General features: G+C 48.8%; 1 protein-coding gene across 1 annotated transcript in view; it reads right to left on the reverse strand.

Moving 5' to 3' along the window:
- Positions 1-23,011, reverse strand: part of LOC141219309 (pentatricopeptide repeat-containing protein 1, mitochondrial-like) — a 644,632-nt gene that overhangs the window by 469,726 nt on the left and 151,895 nt on the right. The window lies entirely within an intron of this gene.

A 23,011-nucleotide genomic window follows, 5' to 3' on the forward strand; every position in this document is an offset into this window, starting at 1 on the left:
CCCTTGCTGTTTTTCTAAGTTTGCCCACTGACAAAGACATGAACAGTCTATAATTTTAAGGGTAATTTTAACATTGAGAGATAGAATATCCCTGCCCAAAAAAATCAAGAAAATCACATTGTATAAATTAGATAATTTTTTTTGCATTTTGCAGTGAGAAATAAGTATTTCATCCCCTACAAACCATTATGAGTTCTGGCTGCTACAGACCAGTTAGACGCTCCTAATCAACTCGTTACCTGCAGTAAAGACAGCTGTCTTACATAGTCACCTGTATAAAAGACTCTTGTCCACAGACTCCATTAATCAGTCAGACTCTAACCTCTACCACATGGGCAAGACCAAAGAGCTTTCTAAGGATGTCGGGGACAAGATCTTAGACCTGCACAAAGCTGGAATGGGCTACAAAACCATAAGTAAGACTCTGGGTGAGAAGGAGACAACTGTTGGTGCAATTGTAAGAAAATTTAAGAAATACAAAATGACTGTCAATCGACATTGATCTGGGGCACCATGCAAAATCTCACCTCGTGGGGTATCCTTGATCATGAGGAAGGTGAGAGATCAGCCTAAAACTACACGGGGGGAACTTGCTAATGATCTCCAGGCAGCTGGGACCACAGTCACCAAGCAAACCATTGGTAACACATTCCGCTTTAAAGGTTAAAAATCCTGCAGTGCCCGCGAGGTCCCCCTGCTCAAGAAGGCACATGTGCAGGCCCATCTGAAGTTTGGCAATGAATACCTGGATGATTCTGTGAGTTATTGGGAGAAGGTGCTGTGGTCAGATGAGACAAAAATTGAGCTCTTTAGCATTAACTCAATTGGCCGTGTTTGGAGGAAGAAGAAGGAAGTACAACCCTAAGAACATTGTTCCAACCGTGAAGCATGGTGGGGGAAACATACTTTGGGGGTGCTTTTCTGCAAAGGGGACATGACGACTGCACCGTATTGAAGGGAAGATGGATGGCGTCATGTATCGCGAGATTTTGGCCAACAACCTCCTTCCCTCAGTAAGAGCATTGAAGATGGGTCGTGGCTAGGTCTTTCCAGCAAGGCAATGACCCAAAACATACAGCCAAAGCAACAAAGGAGTGGATCTAAAAGAACTACAGTAAGGTCATGGAGTGGCCTAGCCAGTCTCCAGACCTTAATCCCATAGAAAACTTATGGAGGGAGTTAAAGCTCCGATTTGCCAAGCGACAGCCTCAAAATCTTAATGATTTAGAGATGATCTGCAAAGAGGAGTGGAGCAAAATTCCTCCCGACATGTGCACAACCCTCATCATCAGCTACAAACAACGTCTGACTGCTGTGCTGCCAACATGTGTTTTACCACCAAGTATTAAGTGTTGTTTTCCAGAGGGATCAAATACTTATTTCTCACTGCAAAATGCAGAAAAATCATCTAATTTATACAATGTGATTTTCTTCATTTTTTTTTGGGATATTCTATCTCTCAATGTTAAAATTAACCTACCCTTAAAATTATAGACTGTTCCTGTCTTTGTCAGTGGGCAAACTAAGAAAGACAGCAGGGGATCAAATAATTATTTCCCCCACTGTGTATATAATTATATATACAGTTATATGAAAAAGTTTGGGCACCCCTATTAATCTTAAGCTTAATGCTTTCTTAAAATTGGTGTTTTTGCAACAGCTATTTCAGTTTGATCTATGTAATAACTGTTGGACACAGTAATGTTTCTGCCTTGAAATGAGGTTTATTGTACAGAAAATGTGCAATCCGCATTATACAGGAAGAGGAGGTGAGCTGTGATATCACCTATTGTGAATGGTGGATCCTGTGTTATCTACTGTATATAGAGGTGTTATCAGTCATTGTACAGGAGGAGGTGAGCTGTGATCTCACCTATTGTGAATGGTGGATCCTGTGTTATCTACTGTATATAGAGGTGTTATCATTCATTGTACAGGAGGAGGAGGTGAGCTGTGATATCACCTATTGTGAATGGTGGATCCCGTGTTACCTACTGTATATAGAGGTGTTATCAGTCATTGTACAGGAGGAGAAGGAGGTGAGCTGTGATCTCACCTATTGTGAATAGAGGATCCTGTGTTATCTACTGTATATAGAGGTGTCATCAGTCATTGTACAGGAGGAGGAGGAGGTGAGCTGTGATCTCACCTATTGTGAATGGTGGATCCCCTGTGTCATCTACTGTATATAGAGGTGTTATCATTCATTGTACAGGAGGAGGAGGAGGTGAGCTGTGATCTCACCTATTGTGAATGGTGGATCCTGTGTTATCTACTGTATATAGAGGTGTTATCAGTCATTGTACAGCATGAGGAGGTGAGCTGTGATATCACCTATTGTGAATGGTGGATCCTGTGTTATCTACTGTATATAGAGGTGTTATCAGTCATTATACAGGAGGAGGAGGTGAGCTGTGATATCACCTATTGTGAATGGTTGGTCCCCTGTGTCATCTACTGTACATAGGGGTGTTTTCAGTCATTGTACAGGAGGAGGAGAAGGAGGTGAGCTGTGATCTCACCTATTGTGAATAGAGGATCCTGTGTTATCTACTGTATATAGAGGTGTTACCAGTCATTGAACAGGAGGAGGAGGAGGTGAGCTGTAATACCACCTATTGTGAATGGTGGATCCTGTGTTATCTACTGTATATAGAGGTGTTATCATTCATTGTACAGGAAGAGGTGAGCTGTGATCTCACCTATTGTGAATGGTGGACCCTGTGTTATCTACTGTATATAGAGGTGTTACCAGTCATTGAACAGGAGGAGGAGGAGGTGAGCTGTAATACCACCTATTGTGAATGGTGGATCCTGTGTTATCTACTGTATATAGAGGTGTTATCAGTCATTGTACAGGAGGAGGAGTAGGTGAGCTGTGATATCACCTATTGTGAATGGTGGATCCTGTGTTACCTACTGTATATAGAGGTTATCAGTCATTGTACAGGAGGAGGAGGAGGTGAGCTGTGATCTCACCTATTGTGAATGGTGGATCCTGTGTTACCTACTGTATAAAGAGGTGTTATCAGTCATTGTACAGGAGGAGGAGGCGAGCTGTGATCTCACCTATTGTTAATGGTGGATCCTGTGTAATCTACTGTATATATAGTTATCATTCATTGTACAGGCGGCGTAGATGAGCTGTGATCTCACCTATTGTGAATGGTGGATCCTGTGTAATCTACTGTATATATAGTTATCATTCATTGTACAGGCGGCGTAGATGAGCTGTGATATCACCTATTGTGAATGGTGGGTCCTGTGTTATCTACTATATATAGAGGTGTTATCAGTCATTGTACAGGAGGAGGAGGAGGAGGAGAGCTGTGACATCACCTATTGTGAATGGTGGGTCCCCTGTGTCATCTGCTATATATAGAGGTGTTATCAGTCATTGTACAGCATGAGGAGGTGAGCTGTGATATCACCTATTGTGAATGGTGGATCCTGTGTTATCTACTGTATATAGAGGTGTTATCAGTCATTGTACAGGAGGAGGAGGTGAGCTGTGATATTTCCTTTTGTGAATGGTGGATCCTGTGTTATCTACTGTATATAGAGGTGTTATCATTCATTGTACAGGAAGAGGTGAGCTGTGATCTCGCCTATTGTGAATGGTGGATCCTGTGTTACCTACTGTATATAGAGGTGTTATCAGTTATTATACAGGGGGAGAAGGTGAGCTGTAATACCACCTATTGTGAATGGTGGGTCCCCTTTGTTATGTACTGTATATAGAGGTGTTATCCGTCATTGTATAGGAGGAGGAGGTGAGCTGTAATACCACCTATTGTGAATGGTGGAACCTGTGTTATCTACTGTATATAGAGGTGTTATCATTCATTGTACAGGAAGAGGTGAGCTGTGATCTCGCCTATTGTGAATGGTGGATCCTGTGTTACCTACTGTATATAGAGGTGTTATCAGTTATTATACAGGGGGAGAAGGTGAGCTGTAATACCACCTATTGTGAATGGTGGGTCCCCTTTGTTATGTACTGTATATAGAGGTGTTATCCGTCATTGTATAGGAGGAGGAGGTGAGCTGTAATACCACCTATTGTGAATGGTGGAACCTGTGTTATCTACTGTATATAGAGGTGTCATCAGTCATTGTACAGGAGGAGGAGGAGGTGAGCTGTGATCTCACCTATTGTGAATGGTGGATCCCCTGTGTCATCTACTGTATATAGAGGTGTTATCATTCATTGTACAGGAGGAGGAGGAGGTGAGCTGTGATCTCACCTATTGTGAATGGTGGATCCTGTGTTATCTACTGTATATAGAGGTGTTATCAGTCATTGTACAGCATGAGGAGGTGAGCTGTGATATCACCTATTGTGAATGGTGGATCCTGTGTTATCTACTGTATATAGAGGTGTTATCAGTCATTATACAGGAGGAGGAGGTGAGCTGTGATATCACCTATTGTGAATGGTTGGTCCCCTGTGTCATCTACTGTACATAGGGGTGTTTTCAGTCATTGTACAGGAGGAGGAGAAGGAGGTGAGCTGTGATCTCACCTATTGTGAATAGAGGATCCTGTGTTATCTACTGTATATAGAGGTGTTACCAGTCATTGAACAGGAGGAGGAGGAGGTGAGCTGTAATACCACCTATTGTGAATGGTGGATCCTGTGTTATCTACTGTATATAGAGGTGTTATCATTCATTGTACAGGAAGAGGTGAGCTGTGATCTCACCTATTGTGAATGGTGGACCCTGTGTTATCTACTGTATATAGAGGTGTTACCAGTCATTGAACAGGAGGAGGAGGAGGTGAGCTGTAATACCACCTATTGTGAATGGTGGATCCTGTGTTATCTACTGTATATAGAGGTGTTATCAGTCATTGTACAGGAGGAGGAGTAGGTGAGCTGTGATATCACCTATTGTGAATGGTGGATCCTGTGTTACCTACTGTATATAGAGGTTATCAGTCATTGTACAGGAGGAGGAGGAGGTGAGCTGTGATCTCACCTATTGTGAATGGTGGATCCTGTGTTACCTACTGTATAAAGAGGTGTTATCAGTCATTGTACAGGAGGAGGAGGCGAGCTGTGATCTCACCTATTGTTAATGGTGGATCCTGTGTAATCTACTGTATATATAGTTATCATTCATTGTACAGGCGGCGTAGATGAGCTGTGATATCACCTATTGTGAATGGTGGGTCCTGTGTTATCTACTATATATAGAGGTGTTATCAGTCATTGTACAGGAGGAGGAGGAGGAGGAGAGCTGTGACATCACCTATTGTGAATGGTGGGTCCCCTGTGTCATCTGCTATATATAGAGGTGTTATCAGTCATTGTACAGCATGAGGAGGTGAGCTGTGATATCACCTATTGTGAATGGTGGATCCTGTGTTATCTACTGTATATAGAGGTGTTATCAGTCATTGTACAGGAGGAGGAGGTGAGCTGTGATATTTCCTTTTGTGAATGGTGGATCCTGTGTTATCTACTGTATATAGAGGTGTTATCATTCATTGTACAGGAAGAGGTGAGCTGTGATCTCGCCTATTGTGAATGGTGGATCCTGTGTTACCTACTGTATATAGAGGTGTTATCAGTTATTATACAGGGGGAGAAGGTGAGCTGTAATACCACCTATTGTGAATGGTGGGTCCCCTTTGTTATGTACTGTATATAGAGGTGTTATCCGTCATTGTATAGGAGGAGGAGGTGAGCTGTAATACCACCTATTGTGAATGGTGGAACCTGTGTTATCTACTGTATATAGAGGTGTCATCAGTCCTTGTACAGGAGGAGGAGGTGAGCTGTGATATCACCTATTGTGAATGGAGGATCCTGTGTTATCTACTGTATAAAAAGGTGTTATCAGTCATTGTACAGGAGGAGGAGGTGAGCTGTGATATCACCTATTGTGAATGGTGGATCCTGTGTTACCTACTGTATATAGAGGTGTTATCAGTCATTATACAGGGGGATGAGGTGAGCTGTGATACCACCTATTGTGAATGATGGGTCCCCTTTGTTATCTACTGTATAAAGAGGTGTTATCAGTCATTGTACAGGAGGAGGAGGAGGTGAGCTGTGATCTCACCTATTGTGAATGGAGGATCCTGTGTAATCTACTGTATATAGAGGTTTCATCAGTCAGTGTACAGGAGGAGGAGGAGGTGAGCTGTGACATCACCTATTGTGAATGGAGGGTCCCCTGTGTCATCTACTGTATATAGAGGTGTTATCAGTCATTGTAGAGCATGAGGAGGTGTGCTGTGATCTCACCTATTGTGAATAGTGGATCCTGTGTTATCTACTGTACATAGAGGTGTTATCAGTCATTGTACAGGAGGAGGAGGTGAGCTGTGATATCACCTATTGTGAATGGTGGATCCTGTGTTATCTACGGTATATAGAGGTGTTATCAGTCATTGTGCAGGAGGAGGAGGAGGTGAGCTGTAATACCACCTATTGTGATTGTTGGGTCCCCTGTGTTATCTACTGTATGTAGAGGTGTTATCAGTCATTGTACAGGAGGAGGAGGGGGTGAGCTGTGATATCACCTATTGTGAAAGGTGGATCCTGTGTTATCTACTGTATATAGAGGTGTTATCAGTCATTGTACAGGAGGAGGAGGTGAGCTGTGATGTCACCTATTGTGAATGGTGGATCCTGTGTTATCTACTATATATAGAGGTGTTATCAGTCATTGTACAGGAGGAGGAGGAGATGAGCTGTGATCTCACTTATTGTGAATGGTGGATCCTGTGTAATCTACTGTATATAGAGTTGTTATCATTCATTGTACAGGAGGGGGAGGTGAGCTGTGATCTCACTTATTGTGAATGGTGGATCCTGTGTAATCTACTGTATATAGAGGTGTTATCGTTCATTGTACAGGAGCCGGAGGTGAGTTGTGATATCACCTATTGTGAATGGTGGATCCTGTGTAATCTACTGTATATAGAGGTGTTATCGTTCATTGTACAGGAGGAGGAGGTGATCTGTGATATCGCCTATTGTGAATGGTGGGTCTCCTGTGTTACCTACTGTATATAGAGGTGTTATCAGTCATTGTACAGGAGGAGGAGGAGGTGAGCTGTGACATCACCTATTGTGAATGGTGGGTCCTCTGTGTCATCTACTATATATAGACGTGTTATCAGTCATTGTACAGGAGGAGGAGATGAGCTGTGATCTCACTTATTGTGAATGGTGGATCCTGTGTAATCTACTGTATATAGAGGTGTTAATAGTCATTGTACAGGAGGAGGAGGAGGTGAGCTGTGATATCACCTATTGTGAATGGTGGATCCTGTGTTATCTACTGTATATAGAGGTGTTATCAGTCATTGTACAGGGGAGGAGGTGAGCTGTAATACCACCTATTGTGAATGGTGGGTCCCCTGTGTTATCTACTGTATATAGAGGTGTTATCATTCATTGTACAGGAAGAGGTGAGCTGTGATCTCGCCTATTGTGAATGGTGTATCCTGTTTTATCTACTGTATATAGAGGTGTTATCAGTCATTGTACAGAGGAGGAGGTGAGCTGTGATCTCACCTATTGTGAATGGTGGATTCTGTGTAATCTACTGTATATAGAGGTGTTATCATTCATTGTACAGGAGGAGGAGGTGATCTGTGATATCGCCTATTGTGAATGGTGGATCCTCTGTTACCTACTGTTTATAGAGGTTTCATCAGTCATTGTACAGGAGGAGGAGGAGGTGAGCTGTGACATCACCTATTGTGAATGGAGGATCCTGTGTTACCTGCGGTACATAGATTTGTTATCAATCATTATACAGGAAGAGGAGGTGAGCTGTGATATCACCTATTGTGAATGGTGGGTCCTCTGTGTTATCTACTGTATATAGAGGTGTTATTAGTCATTGTACAGGAGGAGGAAGGGGTGAGCTGTGATCTCACCTATTGTGAATGTTGGATCCTGTGTTATCAGTCATTGTACAGGAGGAGGAGGAGGTGAGCTGTGATATCGCCTATTGTGAATGGTGGATCCTGTGTTAACTACTGTATATAGAGGTGTTATCAGTCATTGTACAGGAGGAGGAGTAGGTGAGCTGTGATATCACCTATTGTGAATTGTGGATCCTGTGTTACCTACTGTATATAGATGTGTTATCAGTCATTATACAGGGGGAGAAGGTGAGCTGTAATACCACCTATTGTGAATGGTGGGTCCCCTTTGTTATGTACTGTATATAGAGGTGTTATCTGTCATTGTATAGGAGGAGGAGGTTAGCTGTGATATCACTTATTGTGAATGGTGGATCCTGTGTTACCTACTGTATATAGAGGTGTTATCAGTCATTATACAGGAGGAGGAGGTGAGCTGTGATATCACCTATTGTGAATGTTTGGTCCCCTGTGTTAACTACTGTATATAGATGTGTTATCAGTCATTGTACAGGAGGAGGTGAGCTGTGATGACACTTATTGTGAATGGTGGATCCTGTGTTATCTACTGTATATAGAGGTGTTATCAGTCATTGTACAGGAGGAGAAGGTGAGCTGTGATATCACCTATTGTGAATGGTGGATCCTGTGCTATCTACTGTATATAGATGTGTTATCAGTCATTGTATAGGAGGAGGAGAGGGTGAGCTGTGATCTCACCTATTGTGAATGGTGGATCCTGTGTTATCTACTGTATATAGAGGTGTTATCAGTCATTATACAGGATGAGGAGGTGAGCTGTGATATCACCTATTGTGAATGGTGGGTCCCCTGTGTTATCTACTGTATATAGAGGTGTTATCAGTCATTGTACAGGAGGAGGTGAGGTGTTATCAGTCATTGTACAGTAGGAGGTGAGCTGTGATATCACCTATTGTGAATGGTGGGTCCCCTGTGTTATCTACTGTATATAGAGGTGTTATCAGTCATTGTACAGGAGGAGGAGGTGAGCTGTGATCTCACCTATTGTGAGTGGTGGATCCTGTGTTATCTACTGTATATAGAGGTGTTATCAGTCATTGTACAGGAGGAGGAGGGGCTGAGCTGTGATCTCACCTATTGTGAATGGTGGATACTGTGTTACCTACTGTATATAGAGGTGTTATCAGTCATTATACAGGAAGAGGAGTTGAGCTGTGATATCTATTGTGAATGGTGGATCCTGTGTTACCCACTGTATATAGAGGTGTTATCAGTCATTATAAAGGAGGAGGAGGAGGAGGTGAGTTGTGATCTCACCTATTGTAAATGGTGGATCCTGTGTTATCTACTGTATATAGAGGTGTTATCAGTCATTGTACAGGAGGAGGAGGGGGTGAGCTGTGATCTCACCTATTGTAAATGGTGGATCCTGTGTTATCTACTGTATATAGAGGTGTTATCATTCATTGTACAGGAGGAGGAGGTGGTGAGCTGTGATATCACCTATTGTAAATGGTGGATCCTGTGTTATCTACTGTATATAGAGGTGTTATCAGTCATTATACAGGAGGAGGAGGTGTGCTGTGATATCACCTATTGTGAATGGTGGATCCTGTGTAATCTACTATATATAGAGGTGTTATCAGTCATTGTACAGGAGGAGGAGGTGAGCTGTAATATCACCTATCGCCACGGAAGACTATCGCTGGGGGTTGTAGTCTTCAGTGGCGGTGACCCGGTCCGTGCCCAGGGCTTTCAAACCAGTGGCAGTCTTAGTGTAATAATAAGTGTCCGACTACGCTACCCGTGGATTGCGGTCAGTGGAGACCGCCGCTGTGCCGCAGACTGCTGATGTTGTATGCGCAGCCAAGTATGGGATAACTCCCCACGGGAGAAGCATTGCCTCAGGGCAGCTAGTGTGGATGATGGGAGTGATGGTGTGAGCGTCCCAGTACTAATGGTGCTGGTGCGGCGATGAAACACAGAGACGTGTGGTTGCAGTTTCCAATGCTTTACTCACAGTTCTTTACTGGTCCTAGTCACGTCTGTACCGGCGGTGACTGCCCAAGCCGTGCTGCGTCCACCAGGCAAGGGGCTCGACCAACTCCCAGGCAATTCCAGAGCGTGGCACAGGGCTCCCTTCTCTTTCTTGCTCTGGCCGTCCCCACCAGTGGCCCACCTTTGTCCAGCTTCCTCGGGCCTTCTCTTGGCGAAACCTCTCTCCGGTTTCCCTGACCCTATGTGGTATGCTTTCCTGGTGGATGTAGTGAGGGGTCGCACCAAGATGTGGTCACAACCTTCGGTCTTTGGCTGAGGAATTTGTTGCCTCCACCAATTTGGGTTCCGGTACCCTGCTCTGCCAACCCTTCACCCGCACTCTCCTGGGCCTATGGGGTCCCTTCTTCTCTGGTGTCTCTGAGCCTCTCTTAATGTGCTGTTCCTTGTTTCCTTTCTGTTCCAGTTCCTTGCTGTTTCTGTTCCTCTCCTCTGGCTCTGGCCTCCACTCCAGGCCGGCCTCGTGGAGCTGGGCCCAGACTGAGCCACAGCTCCCTGTCAGCCCTCTCTGGCTGAACTCTCCTTCTCTCTTCTCCTCCTGACTGGACTGAACTGACTACTCTAAGATGGTGCCCACCTTATATACCTCCCTCTATGTGTGAGCCCAGGTGACTAGCAACCAATGGGCTCCTACCTATGCCCAGAGAGCCACCCCTATCTGCTCCTACACCACTGGGTTTTCCTCCCCCTCCCCACTCCAGCCAGGGACATGGTCAGTTGTGCCTACATATATATATAAATGGGAGCCCCGTAGAGCTGTCCCTCGGAAATGGGGTGTGTGTGGTGTATGCAGCTTACTGAGTCCTGGTCCACACTCCATCCTTACCCGGGAGTGGAATATCACACCTCTGGGTCGAGGTGCAATACCCCTGTAGCAGCCGAGCCCTCAGGGTGCTACACATGTATGACCGGCCGCTCTGTTAACTCCTCCTGGCGGAGGCAGGGTGCATGTATGACCGGCCGCTCTGTTAACTCCTCCTGGCGGAGGCAGGGTGCATGTATGACCGGCCGCTCTGTTAACTCCTCCTGGCGGTGGTCTTCTGGCTACAGGAATACTGAGGCCGCCAGTGGTGGTATCCGCTGCATAGGTTATGATTGATCTCATCTCTTCCAATCATCACGTAATTCACCAGATTTTTAATATACCGTATATACTCGAGTATAAGCCGAGTTTTTCAGCACATTTTTTGTTCTGATAAAGCCCCTCTCGGCTTATACTCTGGTATATACTCGAGTATATAGAAATTCTGGTGGTGGATAGTGCTGGGGGAGGTTGCGACGGTGGAGGAGCGGGGCACACGCAGTAGCCGCTGCTGCAGCTACCACGTGTGCCCGCGCTAAAGAGAAATTAATATTCCCTCTTCTCCACTCCCATGGGCGTGGAGAAGAATGAATATTCATTCTCTTTAGTAGCAGACACAGAGAAGCTTTGAGCCGCAGTTCCTGCTGACAGTGCCCGCTACTAAAGAGAGTGCATATTCACTCTTCTCCACGCCCATAGTCCCGGGGTGGAGAGGAGTGAATGTGCCAGCAGCTCAGCGTCTGAGAGCGCATGGCAGTGACGTCATGCGCTGCTCAGATGCTGACATGAGCTGCTGCAGCAGAAAAGGATGCAGAGCAGAGGTGAGGAAGGAAGGTGAGTATAAGGGTATGTGCACATGGGCGTTATTGGCAGCGCTTTGAACGCAGCATACTTTATGCTGCGTCCAAAGCGCTGCACGCTGGTAAATCCGCATGTGTTCATTGAGCCATGCGGATTCACCGCATCCTATACATTGCACTGATAGAATTTCTCTTGCGGAGACTAGTGTCTCCGCAAGAGAAATTGACATACTGAGGTCTGGGAAGACGCGCCGCATGTCCGTGTCTGCGGGTGAGCCGCAGGTGTATGGAGACGCATAGTGGGCATGGGATCTGTATAAATCCCATCCACTATTCTATAACATCTGGCATCTGCGGATTGCACGCAGCGCAAGTGCGCAGCGTACAATCCGCAGCAATTACTGATCGTGTGCACGTACCTTCAGTGTTTGATTATTTTTTTGTGTGTGCAGTAATGCGGCCATGCATACCAGGATTGGGGAATGAGGGGGTCCATACATACCAGGATTGGGGATGGGAAGGCCATACATACCAGGATTGGGTATGAGGAGGCCATGCATACCAGGATTGGGGATGGGGGGCATACAAACCCGGATTGGGGGATGAGGGGGCCCACACATACCAGGATTGGGGATGGGGGTGCCATGCATACCAGGATTGGGGATGAGGAGGCCATGCATACCAGGATTGGGGATGAGGGGACCATACATACCAGGATTATACATGAGGGTGCCATGCATACGAGGATTGGGGATGGGGGGGCATGCATACCAGGATTGGGGGATGAGGGGTACCGTACATACCAGGATTGGGGGATGAGGGGTGCCATACATACCTGGATTGGGGGATGAGGGCTGCCATGCATACCTGGATTGGGGATGAGGGCTGCCATGCATACCTGGATTGGGGATGAGGGCTGCCATGCATACCAGGATTGGGGATGAGGGGGCCATGTATACCAGGATTAGGGATGAGGGGGCCATGTACAACAGAATTGGGGATGAGGGTGCCATGCGTACCAGGATTGGGGATGAGGGGGCCATGCGTACCAGGATTGGGGATGAGGGGGCCATGCGTACCAGGATTGGGGATGAGGGGGCCATGCGTACCAGGATTGGGGATGAGGGAGCCATGCACAACAGAATTAGGGATGAGGGGTCCATGCATACCAGGATTGGGGATGAGGGGGCCATGCGTACCAGGATGGGGAAATTTACCAGTAGCTGCTGCATTTCCCAAATTAGGGTTTATACTCAAGTCAATAAGTTTTCCCAGTTTTTTGTGGTAAAATTAGGTGCCTTGGCTTATACTCGAGCATATACGGTAATTTATATTTCTATTTTTTCAGCGTTTTCAGATCTCTGCTTGCCATCAATGAATGAGAATATTCTTAATTACATCGCGAGGCATAAAATCTGTACAGCATATTGCGTAGACCCCAGTTAGTAAATGATTAGCAGTGAGAGGAATCCGGTCTGTGTAACAAACATGGTCCCATTCACTGAAAGCAAGCCGAGATATTGAAATCACTAATAATTCAGTTACTTTTTTGTTTTCCTCTTTTTCCAGCGCTCAGATTTTGAATGATCAGATGGTTATACTGAATGCATACGGGGGTCCGCAAGAAACGCCATCACTTGAGCCCCCCAAACCTGTCCCAGCGATCTGCGAGAAAGCCCCTTCCGCCGCCGCCAGGGACACCGTCCACTCATTCTCCGCGTACACGAGGATGAAGCCGGACTGGGCTCTGAAGTGAGTGAGACCGCGGTGCGCGGCACTGGGCGCGGGGGGTTCTGTAACCTCATCATACACTTTGTATCCAAGATCTCTGCTTTCTGTCACTGAATAGGAACATTTCACTTTCCATTAAGGTACTGAAAACCTGTGCAGCCCCGACACTTCTCACAGCTGAGGTTTTGCCTCTATATCATGTAACTGTAGGTGACACCAGCCACGGGCGATGGGCTTCCTGCCGCCGTGGTCGGTGTCTTTTGATAAAATCTCTTTTCCCCATACAGATGTCTTGACGACAACAACTGGGATGTGCATCAAGCAAAGAAAGTGTTTCATCACCTGAAGGTAAATGGTTTTATTAAGCAACCTACTTGCTGACTGTCTCCAGTGACCTGAAGCCGACACCTGCACTGTATCTCTGAAGGTCTTTGCATGTGTCCTGTGGAGGTGTTTAGAGGTTCAGTGCTGCCCTCTATTGGCCAGAGCTGATTACAGCTGCAAAGATCAGTTCTTGCTCTATGGAATCACTGTACATACAATATCTGGAGAAAAGTATGTGCCCCCTCCACATTCACCTCCAGGGAGCTCTCACCTCCCATCTTACACCCATAGACATTAATATGGAGTCGCTCCTCCACAGATAGAACGGCTTCTGCTCTTCTGGGAAGGATTTCTATAAGATTTTGGAGGCATTGGTGGGAATTGTTGCCCCTTCATCCAGAAGACATCACACCGCAACGGGACCAGATGTTACACCGGGGGACGATGGGGTCGGAAGTTATGCATGGGGGGCGATGGCACTGAATGTTATGCACAGCAGGGGGAAGGGCCAGACGTTATGCATCGGGGGTCGATGGGACCGGACGTTATGCACAGGAGGAGCAATGGGGCTGGATGTTATACACCAGGAAGGGGGGGGATGGGACCGGACATGATACATCCGGGGAGGGGACGAAATGGGGCAGGACATTATACACCGGGGGGGCAAGATGGTGCCGGACGTTATGCACAGGAGGAGCAATGGGGCTGGATGTTATACACCAGGAAGGGGGGAGATGGGACCGGACATGATACATCCGGGGAGGGGACGAGATGGGGCAGGACATTATACACCGGGGGGGGGCAAGATGGTGCCGGACGTTATGCACCGGGGGGGATGGTGGGGCCAGGTATTATTCTAGCTCACAGCTGGGGGTTCGGGGCGGGAGACCCCTCTATAATATCTATAAGCACTAATACGGTATATAGAGAGCAGTCGTCTTGATAAGAGAATCCATTTAATGTTTATCTCCATATAAATGGAGAACCCCTTTAAGAGCGCTCACCCCCTGACTGTATAAAGGGGTAAATGATGCTTCTGTCTGGTCTCCAGGTTTACACGTATGATTTGGTTTTCCTTTATTATCGGTTTCCCTTTACAGAGTCGGGGTGCCATTCCTCCGGAGGCCTTTGAAGTGAAGGCGCTGGCGGCCGCCATGTCTGGATAAGGTGTGCGAGGACGAGTCTCCGCTGATCCCACTTCTGGTTACACGGAGGAGATTCCTGATTTCTTTTGTCCTTCTGTTCATGTCCTCGTGTTTCTTGTCTGTTGTTCGGGGTCTTGTGGTACAAATGGTAAAATGTGGCCTCGTTCCTGTCGTGTAGACGGCACCAAAGGTTTCTGCAGAGAATCTGCAGCGTTCTGTTACTGCTGCTCTGTGAGAAGGAAATTGTGCGATGTGGACGGAGGAAATATTGTTTCTTGTATTATAGGGTTTTATGGCTTCACTTTTGTATAAAACATCCATTAAAGGAAGCGTTCTGTTACTAGATGTTATATTGTGTGACTCCACCGCGCCCACGACTCACGCTCTACACCCGTCCTCACTATTGTGTGACTCCACCGCACCCACGACTCACGCTCTACACCCGTCCTCACTATTGTGTGTTACCACCGCACCCACGACTCACGATCTACACCCGTCCTCACTATTGTGTGTTACCACCGCATCCACGACTCACGATCTACACCCGTCCTCACTATTGTGTGACTCCACCGCACCCACGACTCACGATCTACACCCGTCCTCACTATTGTGTGACTCCACCGCGCCCACGACTCACGATCTACACCCGTCCTCACTATTGTGTGACTCCACCGCACCCACGACTCACGATCTACACCCGTCCTCACTATTGTGTGACTCCACCGCGCCCACGACTCACGATCTACACCCGTCCTCACTATTGTGTGACTCCACCGCGCCCACGACTCACGATCTACACCCGTCCTCACTATTGTGTGACTCCACCGCACCCACGACTCACGATCTACACCCGTCCTCACTATTGTGTGTTACCACCGCGCCTACGACTCACGATCTACACCCGTCCTCACTATTGTGTGACTCCACCGCACCCACGACTCACGATCTACACCCGTCCTCACTATTGTGTGACTCCACCGCACCCACGACTCACGATCTACACCCGTCCTCACTAATGTGTGACTCCACCGCGCCCACGACTCACGATCTACACCCGTCCTCACTATTGTGTGACTCCACCGCGCCCACGACTCACGATCTACACCCGTCCTCACTATTGTGTGACTCCACCGCACCCACGACTCACGATCTACACCCGTCCTCACTATTGTGTGTTACCACCGCGCCTACGACTCACGATCTACACCCGTCCTCACTATTGTGTGTTACCACCGCGCCCACGACTCACGATCTACACCCGTTCTCACTATTGTGTGTTACCACCGCGCCCACGACTCACGATCTACACCCGTCCTCACTATTGTGTGACTCTACCGCGCCCACGACTCACGATCTACACCCGTCCTCACTATTGTGTGAATCCACCGCGCCCACGACTCACGATCTACACCCGTCCACACTATTGTGTGAATCCACCGCGCCCACGACTCACGCTCTACACCCGTCCTCACTATTGTGTGAATCCACCGCGCCCACGACTCACGATCTACACCCGTCCTCACTATTGTGTGAATCCACCGCGCTCACGATCTACACCCGTCCTCACTATTGTGTGAATCCACCACGCCCACCACTCACGCTCTACACCCGTCCTCACTACTGTGACACTACCGCGCCCACGACTCACGATCTACACCCGTCCTCACTATTGTGTTACCACCGCACCCACGACTCACAATCTACACCCGTCCTCACTATTGTGTGTTACCACCGCGTCCATGACTCGCGCTCTACACCCGTCCTCACTATTGTGTGTTACCACCACATCCACGACTCACGATCTACACCCGTCCTCACTATTGTATGATACCACCGCGCCCACGACTCACGCTCTACACCCGTCCTCACTATTGTGTTACCACCGCGTCCACGACTCATGATCTACACCCATCCTCACTATTGTGTACCACCATGTCCACGCCTCACGATCTACACCCGTCCTCACTATTGTGATACCACCGCGTCCACGACTCACGCTCTACACCCGTCCTCACTATTGTATGATACCATCGGGTCCACGACTCACGATCTACACCCGTCCTCACTATTGTGTGTTACCACCGCGTCCACGACTCACGATCTACACCCGTCCTCACTATTGTGTGTTACCACCGCGCCCATGACCTCACGATCTACACCCGTTCTCACTATTGTGTGTTACCACCGTGCCCACGACTCACGATCTACACCCGTCCTCACTATTGTGATACCACCATGTCCACGACTCACGCTCTACACCCGTCCTCACTATTGTGTGATACCACCGCGTCCACGACTCACGCTCTACACCCGTCCTCACTATTGTATGATACCACCGGGTCCACGACTCACGATCTACACCCGTTCTCACTATTGTGTGTTACCACTGCGCTCACGATCTACACCCGTCCTCACTATTGTGTGTTACCACCGCGCCCACGACCTACACCCGTCCTCACTATTGTGATACCACCGGGTCCACGACTCACGATCTACACCCGTCCTCACTATTGTGTGTTACCACCGCGTCCATGACTCACGCTCTACACCCGTCCTCACTATTGTATGATACCACCGCGCCCACGACTCACGATCTACACCCGTCCTCACTATTGTATGATACCACCGCATCCACGACTGACGATCTACACCCGTCCTCACTATTGTGTGACTCCACCGCGCCCACGACTCACGATCTACACCCGTCCTCACTATTGTGTGTTACCACCACATCCACGACTCACGATCTACACCCGTCCTCACTATTGTATGATACCACCGCGCCCACGACTCACGCTCTACACCCGTCCTCACTATTGTGTGTTACCACCGCGTGCACGACTCGTGATCTACACCCGTCCTCACTATTGTGTACCACCATGTCCACGCCTCACGATCTACACCCGTCCTCACTATTGTGATACCACCGCGTCCACGACTCACGCTCTACACCCGTCCTCACTATTGTATGATACCATCGGGTCCACGACTCACGATCTACACCCGTCCTCATTATTGTGTGTTACCACCGCGTCCACGACTCACGATCTACACCCGTCCTCACTATTGTGTTACCACCGCGCCCACGACTCACGATCTACACCCGTCCTCACTATTGTGCTACCACCGCGCCCACGACTCACGATCTACACCCGTCCTCACTATTGTGATACCACCATGTCCACGACTCGCGCTCTACACCCGTCCTCACTATTGTGTGTTACCACCCCGTCCACGACTCATGATCTACACCCGTCCTCACTATTGTGACACTACCGCGTGCACGACTCACGATCTACACCTGTCCTCACTATTGTGTGTTACCACCGCGTCCACGACTCACGATCTACAATCGTCCTCACTATTGTGATACCACCGTGTCCACGACTCACGATCTACACCCGTCCTCACTATTGTGTTACCACCATGTCCACGCCTCACGCTCTACACCCGTCCTCACTATTGTGATACCACCACGTCCACGACTCACGCTCTACACCCGTCCTCACTATTGTGATACCACCGTGTCCACGACTCACGCTCTACACCCGTCCTCACTATTGTGATACCACCGCGTCCACGACTCACGCTCTACACCCGTCCTCACTATTGTGATACCACCGCGTCCACGACTCACGATCTACACTCGTCCTCACTATTGTGATACCATCGCGTCCACGACTCACGATCTACACCCGTCCTCACTATTGTGATACCGCGTCCACGACTCACGCTCTACACTCGTCCTCACTATTGTGATACCACCGCGTCCACGACTCACGGTCTACACTCGTCCTTACTATTGTGGTACCACCGCGTCCACGACTCACGATCTACACTCGTCCTCACTATTGTGATACCACCGTGTCCACGACTCACGATCTACACCCGTCCTCACTATTGTGATACCACCGCGTCTACGACTCACGATCTACACCCGTCCTCACTATTGTGACACTACCGCGTCCACGACTCACGCTCTACACCCGTGCTCACTATTGTGATACCACCGTGTCCACGACTCACTATCTACACGTGCATTTCGTATGGAGGAAATAGTTTCTTGAATTATAGGGTTTTAAGACTTCAGAGCGAATGTTCACTTTTGTATAAAACATCCATTAAAGGTTCTGTTACTAGATGTGATTATATTGTGTGACAACACAGAGTCCACGCCTCACGCTCTACACCCGTCCTCACTATTGTGCTACCACCATGTCCATGCCTCACGCTCTACACCCGTCCTCACTATTGTGCTACCACCATGTCCACGCCTCACGCTCTACACCCGTCCTCACTATTGTGCTACCACCATGTCCATGCCTCACGCTCTACACCCGTCCTCACTATTGTGCTACCACCATGTCCATGCCTCACGCTCTACACCCGTCCTCACTATTGTGCTACCACCATGTCTACACCTCACGCTCTACACCCGTCCTCACTATTGTGATTATCATGTCCATGCCTCACGCTCTACACCCTTCCTCACTATTGTGCTACCACCATGTCCACGCCTCACGCCCTACACCCGTCCTCACTATTGTGTTACCACCATGTCCACCCCTCACGCTCTACACCCGTCATCACTATTGTGATACCACCATGTCCACGCCTCACGCTCTACACCCGTCCTCACTATTGTGATACCACAATGTCCCCGCCTCACGCTCTACACCCGTCCTCACTATTGTGATACCACCATGTCCACGCCTTACGCTCTACACCCGTCCTCACTATTGTGATACCACCATGTCCACGCCTCACGCTCTACACCTGTCCTCACTATTGTGTTACCACCATGCCCACGCCTCACGCTCTACAGCCGTCATCACTATTGTGATACCACCATGTCCACGCCTCACGCTCTACACCTGTCCTCACTATTGTGTTACCACCATGTCCACGCCTCACGCTCTACAGCCGTCCTCACTATTGTGATACCACCATGTCCACGCCTCACGCTCTACACCCGTCCTCACTATTGTGATACTACCATGTCCATGCCCCATGCTCTACACCCGTCCTCACTATTGTGATACCACCATGTCCACGCCTCACGCTCTACACCCGTCCTCACTATTGTGATACCACCATGTCCACGCCTCACGCTCTACACCCGTCCTCACTATTGTGATACCACCATGTCCACGCCTCACGATCTCACCCGTCCTCACTATTGTGATACCACCATGTCCACGCCTCACGCTCTACACCCGTCCTCACTATTGTGATACCACCATGTCCACGCCTCACGCTCTACACCCGTCCTCACTATTGTGATACCACCATATCCACGCCTCACGATCTCACCCATCCTCACTATTGTGATACCACCATGTCTACGCCTCACGCTCTACACCCGTCCTCACTATTGTGATACCACCATGTCCACGCCTCACGCTCTACACCCGTCCTCACTATTGTGATACCACCATGTCCACGCCTCACGATCTCACCCGTCCTCACTATTGTGATACCACCATGTCCACGCCTCACGATCTCACCCGTCCTCACTATTGTGATACCACCATGTCCACGCCTCACGCTCTACACCCGTCCTCACTATTGTGATACCACCATGTCCACGCCTCACGCTCTACACCCATCCTCACTATTGTGATACCACCATGTCCACGCCTCACGCTCTACACCCGTCCTCACTATTGTGATACCACCATGTCCACGCCTCACGCTCTACATCCGTCCTCACTATTGTGATACCACCATGTCCACGCCTCACGCTCTACACCCGTCCACGCCTCACGCTCTACACCCGTCCTCACTATTGTGATACCACCATGTCCACGCCTCACGCTCTACACCCGTCCTCACTATTGTGATACCACCATGTCCACGCCTCACGATCTCACCCGTCCTCACTATTGTGATACCACCATGTCCACGCCTCACGCTCTACACCCGTCCTCACTATTGTGATACCACCGTGTCCACGCCTCACGCTCTACACCCGTCCTCTCTATTGTGATACCACCATGTCCACGCCTCACGCTCTACACCCGTCCTCACTATTGTGATACCACCATGTCCACGCCTCACGATCTCACCCATCCTCACTATTGTGATACCACCATGTCTACGCCTCACGCTCTACACCCGTCCTCACTACTGTGATACCACCATGTCCACGCCTCACGCTCTACATCCGTCCTCACTATTGTGATACCACCATGTCCACGCCTCACGATCTCACCCGTCCTCACTATTGTGATACCACCATGTCCACGCCTCACGATCTCACCCGTCCTCACTATTGTGATACCACCATGTCCACGCCTCACGCTCTACACCCGTCCTCACTATTGTGATACCACCATGTCCACGCCTCACGCTCTACACCCGTCCTCACTATTGTGATACCACCATGTCCACGCCTCACGCTCTACACCCGTCCTCACTATTGTGATACCACCATGTCCACGCCTCACGCTCTACACCAGTCCTCACTATTGTGATACCACCATGTCCACGCCTCACGCTCTACACCGGTCCTCACTATTCTGTGATAACACAGGCGCTTAGTGCACCTTTGGCGAGGCCAAACATTTAAAACGAGTCTGACAGCACAGAACGACTGTTTAAACCAAGCACCGGCCCTCGGTGCACCGTGATTTGGCCAAACATTGCTCTATGAAGCCAGAGCTATCATCAAAGGTGGGGGGGGGCGAGGTGTGCAAATGGAGAGAAAACAAGCACGTGGGAAGGCGACCTTCAATGTTTGGCTGCACCATGATGCACTAAGCGCCTGCGCTTGGTTTGAACAGTCATTCTGTGCTGACTCCCTTTTAGGTTGACTGCACAAGTCCATCAAGTTCAACCAGTACAATAACACGTTGATCTAGAGCAGTGTTCCCCAAACCCCATCCTCACGGCCCCCACAGGTCACGTTTTCAGGATTTCCATAGTGTTGCACAGGTGAGAGAATTCCTGATGTCTTGATGATACTTCCATCACCTGTGTAACACTAAGGAGATCCTGAAAACATGACCTGTGGGGCCATGAGGACTGGAGTTTGGGAAACACTGATCTAGAGGAAAGAAAACAAAAACCCCGGGAGACAGATGCTAATTGCCCCATATCAGGGGAAAATTCCTTCCTGACTCCACAAACGGCAATCAGGCGAGTTCCCTGGATCACCATCATCACACAATCTAGAAACTATAAGATTATATTCTTCAAGAAAGGTGTCCAGGCCCTCCTTGTATACTGGTAGTGAATCCACCATGACAGCATCATGTGACAGAGAGATCCATAGTCTTAATGCTCTTACAGTAAAGAATCCCCGTCTGTTATTATGATTAGACTAGATGGTGGCCCGATTCTAATGCATCGGGTATTCTAGAATAGGTATGCGGCCGACCGGGCGCAATCAGCAGAGCTGTGTTTCAATTTTGCGGCAAAATCGCTGATTGGTCGAGGCCGGCAACCGTAACCAATCAGCAAAGCGGTGTTAAAATTTGGCGCCTATATCGCAGATTGGTCGCGAGTAATCAGCACAGCGGTGTTTAAATTTGGCACTAATAATGCTGATTATTCGAGACCGGTAACCGCGACCAATCAGCAGAGCGGTGTTTAAATTTGGCGCCAATTTCGCTGCTTGGTCGCGGCCGGCCACCGCGACCAATCAGCGAAGCGGTGTTTAAATTTGGCACCAATATGGCTGATTGGTCACGGCCGGCGGCCTCGACCAATCAGCAGAGCGTTTAAATTTGGTGCCGGCGCTGCCCGCGACCAATCACCGATTTGGGTGCCAAATTCAAATATCGACCGCGACCAATCAGCACAGCGGTGTTTAAATGTGGAGCCAAGATCGGTGATTGGTCGCGGCCGATATTTAAATTTGGCGCCCAAATCGGTGATTGGTCGCGGGCAGCACCAGCGATCAATCAGCGATTTTTAACACAAATGTCCGGACCTTTGTAACACCATGCGGATACTGTGGGGACATCAGCGGCTAGGGTGTGAAGGGAGGACCGGGGAGCGGCGCTGCGGGTCGGGATACTTCTGCTCCGAGCGCCTGCTCATGTCCCGGGTTCTCGGAGCGGAAGTAGCTGCACAGGCAGCGCCGCTGACATCCATGCGGCTAGGGCGTGAAGGGAGGACCGGGGAGCGGCGCTGACATCCAATTGGTCGTGGCCGGTATTTAAATGTGCCGCACAAATCGTTGATTGGTCGCGGACTTGGCCCGCGACCAATCACTGATCTTGCGGCCAAAGTGAAACACTACTGTGCTGATTGGTCTCGGACGCTGCCCGCGACCA

The sequence above is a fragment of the Phyllobates terribilis genome, unplaced genomic scaffold (assembly GCF_046119375.1).
Source record: "Phyllobates terribilis strain yellow unplaced genomic scaffold, ASM4611937v1 Scaffold_261__1_contigs__length_2674298, whole genome shotgun sequence".
Taxonomy (NCBI): Eukaryota; Metazoa; Chordata; class Amphibia; order Anura; family Dendrobatidae; genus Phyllobates; species Phyllobates terribilis.